At 38.4% G+C, this 10,586-nt stretch overlaps 1 long non-coding RNA gene across 1 annotated transcript; it reads right to left on the reverse strand.

Annotated features, from left to right (window-relative positions):
• On the reverse strand, positions 1-1,939 carry LOC115186576 (uncharacterized). Its single transcript, XR_003875787.1, has 2 exons — positions 1,893-1,939; positions 1-119 (listed from the first exon to the last, which is right to left on the reverse strand). It is a non-coding gene; the product is annotated as an uncharacterized LOC115186576 (long non-coding RNA).
• Positions 1,940-10,586: the final 8,647 nt, after the last annotated feature.

Below are 10,586 nucleotides of genomic sequence, written 5' to 3' on the forward strand. Positions count from 1 at the left end.
CTTTGTTCAGTAGAAAAGTCTCCCCCTCTCTAAACACTATAGGAGGATCCATAGACTGGACACTCTTCATGGACACACAGCTGGGAACAGGGGAGGCTGGTCTCTCCTGCTTGATTGGTCTTCAACACAACAGAGACAAACATTACATCTCTCATCTACTCTGATCTCAGATGGGAAACATAAGAAGAGTTTCATTACAAAACGCTATATATCACTTTCAGAAACGTTCATAAGTTAACTTTTATTGTTTAAAGAAATTATAAATGAGATAGGTGTTTTTTAACTCCCTAATCATGGCATGCAATTTTTCAATGACCGACATGTATATGTTTATAATGTATCATTTGATGTTTTCATTTCAGAGTCAAATGTATTTTTTTTCAAAATGCTTTACGTATATCTGCCTCACTCTCAGAGAAATCAGTAGTACTGCTAGTTTTAATACAGTAATAATATATATCTACCTCACTCTCAGAGAAATCAGTAGTACTGCTAGGTTTAATACAGTAATAATATATATCTGCCTCTCAGAGAAATCAGTAGTACTGCTAGGTTTAACACAGTAATAATATATATCTGCCTCACTCTCAGAGAAATCAGTAGTACTGCTAGGTTTAACACAGTAATAATATATATCTGCCTCTCAGAGAAATCAGTAGCACTGCTAGGTTTTATACAGTGAAATGTAACAAAGAACTACATGTTTAATAAAGATCTGTACAAATGATACATTTGTGATATCAGTATATTTTTTTACATTTTTTATTATTAAATACAGTAATATGAGATCTGTATGTAAAACATTTACTTTTGAATTTATCAGATGTTTTTATCCACGGCCTGGTTTCCCAAAAGCCTCTTAAAGCCAAGTTCATCATTAAAACCTTCGTAGGAGTATTGTTAAATCTCTGAGCTGTTTCCCAAAACCATCGTTGTTAACGTTGAACAGCTTAGTTCATCGTTAGACAGACAGACAGACAGACAGACAGGGAGGGAGGGAGGGAGGGAATGTTGTGTTTGTTTAATATTGTTTTAGGACTATGAAATGGACTAAAGGATTAGCCTATGGATTATGAAAACAACCAAAATAAATGTGAAAATGGGAGAGGAGAAATGACTAGAGACAGTGTTGTTTAACTCACTGACCATGACCCATGAGTTCTTCTTACCTTTGTTCAGTAGAAAAGTCTCCCTCTCTAAACGCTATAGGAGGATCCATAGACTGGTCACTCTTCATGGACACACAGCTGGGAACAGGGGAGGCTGGTCTCTCCTGCTTGGTTGGTCTTCAACACAACAGAGACAAACATTACATCTCTCATCTACTCTGATCTCAGATGGGAAACATAAGAGTTCCAAATATATCACTTTACAGAAATGAGCTTTTATTGTTTAAAGAAATGATGTATTAATTATTACATCTCTCACAGACAAGGATTTGTTTCAAATCTATCACTTGATGGTTTCATTTCAGAGAGACAAAAATCATGTTTTTTTATGCAAAATGCTATATATCTCCCTCACTCTCAAATGTGACCGACCGGCTCAATTTGGTAATTAACTGAATAACTACATATATAGTGATTTTGGTTTATGTCAGTTTAATTGTTTATGGTATAAGTTGTTATTTTATGATTGTAAGTGATAAAATTAACTAGTAATTCTCAGTAATTACTACTTTAGTAAGGAATAACACATTTTTTCAGCAATATTGCAGTTGCTAAATAATTCCAATAGATGGGAACATAAGACCACATAAGACCCCGGATTGAGAACCCCTGATTTAGCAGATGCTCTTATCCAGAGAGATTTACAGTAACTGCATTCATCTTAAGATAGATATTTATTTAGGAAATAAACTAAATCAATTCTTCATAAAATTGTCATCTTACCTCTTAGCTTTGGTGTCATGTCCCCCAGAGAGACTCATTTTAGAGGCAGGGGCCCCCTCCTCTCTCTCCCCAGAGAGACTCATTTTAGAGCACTGACCCCTGTAAACAGAGATCCAGCATTTTGGCTGTGGTCAACACAGTGACAACTAAACAGAGATCCAGCATGTTGGTTGTGGTTAACACAGTGACAACTAAACAGAGATCCAGCATGTTGGTTGTGGTTAACACAGTGACAACAAAACAGAGATCCAGCATGTTGGTTGTGGTTAACACAGTGACAACTAAACAGAGATCCAGCATGTTGGTTGTGGTCAACACAGTGACAACTAAACAGAGATCCAGCATGTTGGTTGTGGTTAACACAGTGACAACTAAACAGAGATCCAGCATGTCGGTTGTGGTTAACACAGTAACAACTAAACAGAGATCCAGCATGTTGGTTGTGGTTAACACAGTAACAACTAAACAGAGATCCAGCATGTTGGTTGTGGTTAACACAGTGACAACTAAACAGAGATCCAGCATGTTGGTTGTGGTCAACACAGTAACAACTAAACAGAGATCCAGCATGTTGGCTGTGGTTAACACAGTAACAACTAAACAGAGATCCAACATGTTGGTTGTGGTTAACACAGTGACAACTAAACAGAGATCCAGCATGTTGGTTGTGGTTAACACAGTAACAACTAAACAGAGATCCAGCATGTTGGTTGTGGTTAACACAGTGACAACTAAACAGAGATCCAACATGTTGGTTGTGGTTAACACAGTGACAACTAAACAGAGATCCAGCATGTTGGTTGTGGTTAACACAGTGACAACTAAACAGAGATCCATCATGTTGGTTGTGGTCAACACAGTGACAACTAAACAGAGATCCAGCATGTTGGTTGTGGTCAACACAGTGACAACTAAACAGAGATCCAGCATGTTGGTTGTGGTTAACACAGTGACAACTAAACAGAGATCCAGCATGTTGGTTGTGGTTAACACAGTGACAACTAAACAGAGATCCAGCATGTTGGTTGTGGTTAACACAGTGACAACTAAACAGAGATCCAGCATGTTGGTTAACACAGTGACAACTAAACAGAGATCCAGCATGTTGGTTGTGGTTAACACAGTAACAACTAAACAGAGATCCAGCATGTTGGTTGTGGTCAACACAGTGACAACTAAACAGAGATCCAGCATGTTGGTTGTGGTTAACACAGTGACAACTAAACATAGATCCAGCATGTTGGTTGTGGTTAACACAGTGACAACTAAACAGAGATCCAGCATGTTGGTTGTGGTCAACACAGTAAAAGCTAGTTCTTGACTGTCAATTGTTCTCATTTATTCATTATCTCTTTGAGAAATGAAACATTTACTAACGGACATATCTAAACTTGGCTCTGTCATATCCTCACATGGTCTCTCCTATCATTGCTATGCAGACGACACACAATTAATCTCCTCCTTTCCCCCTTCTGACAACCAGGTGGCGAATCGCATCTCTGCATGTCTGGCAGACATATCAGTGTGGATGACGGATCACCACCTCAAGCTGAACCTCGGCAAGACGGAGCTGCTCTTCCTCCCGGGGAAGGACTGCCCATTCCATGATCTCGCCATCACGGTTGACAACTCCCTTGTGTCCTCCTCCCAGAGTGCTAAGAACCTTGGCGTGATCCTGGACAACACCCTGTCGTTCTCCACTAACATCAAGGCGGTGACCCGATCCTGTAGGTTCATGCTCTACAACATTCGCAGAGTACGACCCTGCCTTACACAGGAAGCGGCGCAGGTCCTAATCCAGGCACTTGTCATCTCCCGTCTGGATTACTGCAACTCGATGTTGGCTGGGCTCCCTGCCTGTGCCATCAAACCCCTACAACTCATCCAGAACGCCACAGCCCGTCTGGTGTTCAACCTTCCCAAGTTCTCTCACGTCACCCCGCTCCTCCGCTCTCTCCACTGGCTTCCAGTTGAAGCTCGCATCCGCTACAAGACCATGGTGCTTGCCTACGGAGCTGTGAGGGGAACGGCACCTCCGTACCTTCAGGCTCTGATCAGGCCCTACCCCCAAACAAGGGCACTGCGTTCATCCACCTCTGGCCTGCTCGCCTCCCTACCTCTGAGGAAGCACAGTTCCCGCTCAGCCCAGTCAAAACTGTTCGCCGCTCTGGCACCCCAATGGTGGAACAAGCTCCCTCACGATGCCAGGACAGCGGAGTCAATCACCACCTTCCGGAGACACCTGAAACCCCACCTCTTTAAGGAATACCTGGGATAGGATAAAGTAATCCTTCTAACCCCCCCCCCCCCTTTAAAAGATTTAGATGCACTATTGTAAAGTGGTTGTTCTACTGGATATTATAGGTGAACGCACCAATTTGTAAGTCGCTCTGGATAAGAGCGTCTGCTAAATGACTTAAATGTAATGTAAATGTAAACAGTCAGGTAATTTAATGGATCACATGAACATGTAGTTGTGACATTTCATCTCCATGGTAACTGTCAATAATAATAATAAGTCACTGTTTGTTAAGGTAGTTATAGACAGAACAACAACAATAATAATAACAATATCAATAATAATATTAATAATAATAATAAGTCACTGTTTGTTAAGGAAGTTATAGACAGAACAACAACAATAATAATAATAATAATAATAATAAGTCACTGTTTGTTAAGGTAGTTATAGACAGAACAACAACAATAATAATAATAATAATAATAATAAGTCTCTGTTTGTTAATAAGGTAGTTATAGACAGTACAGCAACAACAATTTTAATAATAATAATAATACGTCTCTGTTTGTTAAGGTAGTTATAGACAGTACAGCAACAATAATAATAATAATAATAATAATAATAATAATAATAATAAGTCCCTGTTTGTTAAGGTAGTTCTAGACAGTACAGCAACAATAATAATAACAATAATAATAATAATAATAATAATAATAAGTCACTGTTTGTTAAGGTAGTTATAGACAGTGCAGCAACACAAGGCCATGTCTCACACGTATTTGTATTCACTAACAGTAGACTATTTATTGTCTTTCAATCTGTTCTTTTCTAAAAGTATCTGAGAATGTAGACAGAAGGGCTAAAACAGACATGATTGATCTGAGGGGGAAATTGTTGATCCATTCAGAAAGGTTTTATGCATCAAGTGAGAGATGTTATATTATGTAAAGTAGACTAGGTTATAATGTATAATAGCAGTTTGTTAGTGATATGCAGATCAAGGTCTATACCTCGGCTATAGCCTACATATCATAGATGACCAGTCTAAACCTGTTCAGATCAACATAATGTTATAGTCCTACCAGTAGCAGGACAGAGAATGTACTGTATATAACCTACATATCATAGATGACCGGTCTAAACCTGTTCAGATCAACATAATGTTATAGTCCTACCAGTAGCAGGACAGAGAATGTACTGTATATAACCTACATATCATAGATGACCAGTCTAAACCTGTTCAGATCAACATAATGTTATAGTCCTACCAGTAGCAGGACAGAGAATGTACTGTATATAACCTACATATCATAGATGACCAGTCTAAACCTGTTCAGGTCAGTTCACAGAGACCACCAGGTTTGTCGGCATGATAAGTGATCATAGCCTTATAATAGTTTGTAGGTAGTCTAGACCAACAGTACGACCAGCAGCCGCCTGTTTTCTTGCAGATGAAGCAGCTTTCACAGGCAACTCATTCAACCAGCCTAAACAACAGTAAATACAAGATGTCAAATGGTCAAAAGTGAATCTCAATAGAGCCATATACATTAGAGAGGGGTATATTGCTGCAGATGTTGGATCTTAATTTGAGCCAGTTTGCTACACCAGGAAAATAATCCTGCAGAAACAGGACATTTTAATTATTGTGTGGATTATAATTAATGAACAGTTTTAAAATGGAAAAGTGGAATTTATCATCTTCAGAAACCTTTTCTAAAGTTTAATTACACTCAAATACACTACAAGTTTAGTTTTTCTGCATCAGGGTGATCAAATTAAGATCCTACATCTGTACAGAGTTTGTCTTTATCTGAAAAGGGCAGTTTGAGTTATTAGCAATAACATTGCAACTGTCAGCTGATGTAAACCTATGTGATTGGATGTTATAGACCCCCATACATATCCCCATGTACAATTATGTGTACAGATGTAGGATCTTAATTTGATCACCCCCCATTGCAGAAGAACTTTCCAGCAATGCAGGAAATGTAAAACTTGTAGTGTATTTGAGGTTTAAAAAGGCTTCTGAAGTTTGTAATTTCCACTTAGAAATTTCAGACTTGAGTTTTCTGTCTCAGTAGTAGTAGACTGTTAGGAGTGTTTTACTGTCATTCACTATACTAACATTACACCAACCTGTCTCAGTAGTAGTAGACTGTTAGGAGGGTTTTACTGTCCTTCACTATACTAACATTACACCAACCTGTCTCAGTAGTAGTAGACTGTTAGGAGTGTTTTACTGTCATTCACTATACTAACATTACACCAACCTGTCTCAGTAGTAGTAGACTGTTAGGAGGGTTTTACTGTCATTCACTATACTAACATTACACCAACCTGTCTCAGTAGTAGTAGACTGTTAGGAGGGTTTTACTGTCATTCACTATACTAACATTACACCAACCTGTCTCAGTAGTAGTAGACTGTTAGGTGGGTTTTACTGTCATTCACTATACTAACATGACACCAACCTGTCTCAGTAGTAGTAGACTGTTAGGAGGGTTTTACTGTCATTCACTATACTAACATTACACCAACCTGTCTCAGTAGTAGTAGACTGTTAGGAGGGTTTTACTGTCATTCACTATACTAACATTACACCAACCTGTCTCAGTAGTAGTAGACTGTTAGGAGGGTTTTACTGTCATTCACTATACTAACATTACACCAACCTGTCTCAGTAGTAGTAGACTGTTAGGAGGGTTTTACTGTCATTCACTATACTAACATTACACCAACCTGTCTCAGTAGTAGTAGACTGTTAGGAGGGTTTTACTGTCATTCACTATACTAACATTACACCAACCTGTCTCAGTAGTAGTAGACTGTTAGGAGGGTTTTACTGTCATTCACTATACTAACATTACACCAACCTGTCTCAGTAGTAGTAGACTGTTAGGTGGGTTTTACTGTCATTCACTATACTAACATGACACCAACCTGTCTCAGTAGTAGTAGACTGTTAGGAGGGTTTTACTGTCATTCACTATACTAACATTACACCAACCTGTCTCAGTAGTAGTAGACTGTTAGGAGGGTTTCACTGTCCTTCACTATACTAACATTACACCAACCTGTCTCAGTAGTAGTAGACTGTTAGGAGTGTTTTACTGTCCTTCACTATACTAACATTACACCAACCTGTCTCAGTAGTAGTAGACTGTTAGGAGGGTTTTACTGTCATTCACTATACTAACATTACACCAACCTGTCTCAGTAGTAGTAGACTGTTAGGAGGGTTTTACTGTCATTCACTATACTAACATTACACCAACCTGTCTCAGTAGTAGTAGACTGTTAGGAGTGTTTTACTGTCATTCACTATACTAACATTACACCAACCTGTCTCAGTAGTAGTAGACTGTTAGGAGGGTTTTACTGTCATTCACTATACTAACATTACACCAACCTGTCTCAGTAGTAGTAGACTGTTAGGAGGGTTTTACTGTCATTCACTATACTAACATTACACCAACCTGTCTCAGTAGTAGTAGACTGTTTGGAGGGTTTTACTGTCATTCACTATACTAACATTACACCAACCTGTCTCAGTAGTAGTAGACTGTTAGGAGGGTTTTACTGTCATTCACTATACTAACATTACACCAACCTGTCTCAGTAGTAGTAGACTGTTAGGAGGGTTTTACTGTCATTCACTATACTAACATTACACCAACCTGTCTCAGTAGTAGTAGACTGTTAGGAGTGTTTTACTGTCATTCACTATACTAACATTACACCAACCTGTCTCAGTAGTAGTAGACTGTTAGGAGTGTTTTACTGTCATTCACTATACTAACATTACACCAACCTGTCTCAGTAGTAGTAGACTGTTAGGAGGGTTTTACTGTCATTCACTATACTAACATTACACCAACCTGTCTCAGTAGTAGTAGACTGTTAGGAGGGTTTTACTGTCATTCACTATACTAACATTACACCAACCTGTCTCAGTAGTAGTAGACTGTTAGGAGGGTTTTACTGTCATTCACTATACTAACATTACACCAACCTGTCTCAGTAGTAGTAGACTGTTAGGAGGGTTTTACTGTCATTCACTATACTAACATTACACCAACCTGTCTCAGTAGTAGTAGACTGTTAGGAGGGTTTTACTGTCATTCACTATACTAACATTACATTTAATTTATCTACACACTTTACAATAATCCCTGGCAGGATTCTCACCTTGAAACTTCATAGCGATTTTTTTCTGTTCTGTTGTGTATATTCTGATGGGTGAGGCCTGAGCTGGAATGTGCAGCTAACAGAAGCTGGCTAGCTTTAGAAAACCAGTATATCAAGCCTGTATCATAGTATACCCCTCAGGCTACGTTCAGGTTTCAGCAAGAGGCAGGTATCAACATGCCGAGTCGTAGGCGACAACCTGGGTCGTATTCATTAGTTTACTCCACAGCCAACAGTTTTAAGATGTTAAATAAAACATAAACCGTTTACTCTAAACGCTGTACAATGTGACCTAAATGGTTTCTGTTGCCAAACGTTTTGCTACGGTGGGCACTAATGAATACACACAAACTGTTTTGAGGAAATGTACGTTGTTGTTAGTCTCTCGAATAATATTTTTTTGTCTCTCTTTCACACAACATACCTTCCTGAGTGAAAAGAGTTAACTGTAGATTATAAAGAGAAAATGTTTGTTTGTTGCTTGTTGTGTTTTAAGCCTGTTTTGAGAAGACAAGTGTATAGACCTATGATAGGGTACACTCTTAGAATAAAGGGTTCCAAACGGGTCCTCCGGCTGTCCCCGTAGGAGAACGCTTTTGGGTTCCAGGTAGAACCCTTCTGGCTTCCATGTAGAACCCTCTGTGGAAAGGGTTCTTCACGGAACCCAAAAGTGTTCTACCTAGTACCAAAAAGGGTTCTACAAAGGGTTCTCCTATGGGGACAGCCAAAGAACCCTTTTAGATTCTAGATAGTGTAGGAGCGATCACCCTGGGGCACACAGATGGGCACAGAACGAATTCACCCCACGCATCTAATTTATATCAAAAACATTTTAAGGAGAGTAGGACTATTATCACACTGTCCCCCAAAAATATAATTAACTATATGAATACACACAACAATATCATCAACTATATGAATACACATAACAATATCACCAACTATATTAATACACATAACAATATCACCAACTATATGAATACACATAACAATATCATCAACTATATTAATACACATAACAATATCATCAACTATATGAATACACTTAACAATCGTTGTCTTACCTTTAATCTCTCAATAGAAACAGAGTCTGGAATGATCATTTGGTCGTAGAAAGTTACTTTTGTTTGCTCAACTCATTTACATATCAGGTTCTGCCTGTTCTCTCTCCCACTCCCTCTCTCTCTGAAACACACACACACATACGCATACACACACCCAACCAATGGAACAAATAAAACATTTACTAAATAAAACAGACAGGTACAGAAACATATCCTGGACTCAAAAGTTTAAAAAAAATGTAATATTTTAGTACCAAATGATATTACATCATCATGATTTATCAATGAAACTTTCATTTGAGGCATTAGAATGTACTTAAGAGACATGATTGTTTGAAAACTATGGCATTGTAGACCAGCATAAAGTACAAGAACAGATGGACAAGTGGAATTCAGTAAATACGTCTTTCGTTTTTCTCGGAAAAGAAACATCGTAATATTAATTCAATTAATTAAGCCAAATTTCTTAAAATCAATCCCATATACTATGTAATCAATAATGCTCTCCTGTCTAATTAAAGTACCAGTCAAAAGTTTGGACACATCTACTCATTCCAGGATTTTTCTATATTTGTACTATTTTCTACATTGTAGAACAATAGTTGAAGACAACTATGAAATAACACATATATAATCAGTTAAGAACAAGTTCTTATTTACAAGGACACCCCTAAAAACTAAAAACATTTGTCATAAGAAACTAGCTCCCTGGTATACAGAAAATACACGAGCTCTGAAGCAAGCTTCCAGAAAATTGGAACGGAAATGGCGCCACACCAAACTGGAAGTCTTCCGATTAGCTTGGAAAGACAGTACCGTGCAGTATCGAAGAGCCCTCACTGCTGCTCGATCATCCTATTTTTCCAACTTAATTGAGGAAAATAAGAACAATCCGAAATTTATTTTTGATACTGTCGCAAAGCTAACGAAAAAGCAGCATTCCCCAAGAGAGGATGGCTTTCACTTCAGCAGTAATAAATTCATGAACTTCTTTGAGGAAAATATCATGATCATTAGAAAGCAAATTACGGACTCCTCTTTAAATCCGCGTATTCCTCCAAAGCTCCGTTGTCCTGAGTCTGCACAACTCTGCCAGGACCTAGGATCAAGGGAGACACTCAAGTGTTTTAGTACTATATCTCTTGACACAATTATGAAAATAATCATGGCCTCTAAAACTTCAAGCTGCATACTGGA

This window comes from Salmo trutta, unplaced genomic scaffold (genome assembly GCF_901001165.1).
Source record: "Salmo trutta unplaced genomic scaffold, fSalTru1.1, whole genome shotgun sequence".
Taxonomy (NCBI): domain Eukaryota; kingdom Metazoa; phylum Chordata; class Actinopteri; order Salmoniformes; family Salmonidae; genus Salmo; species Salmo trutta.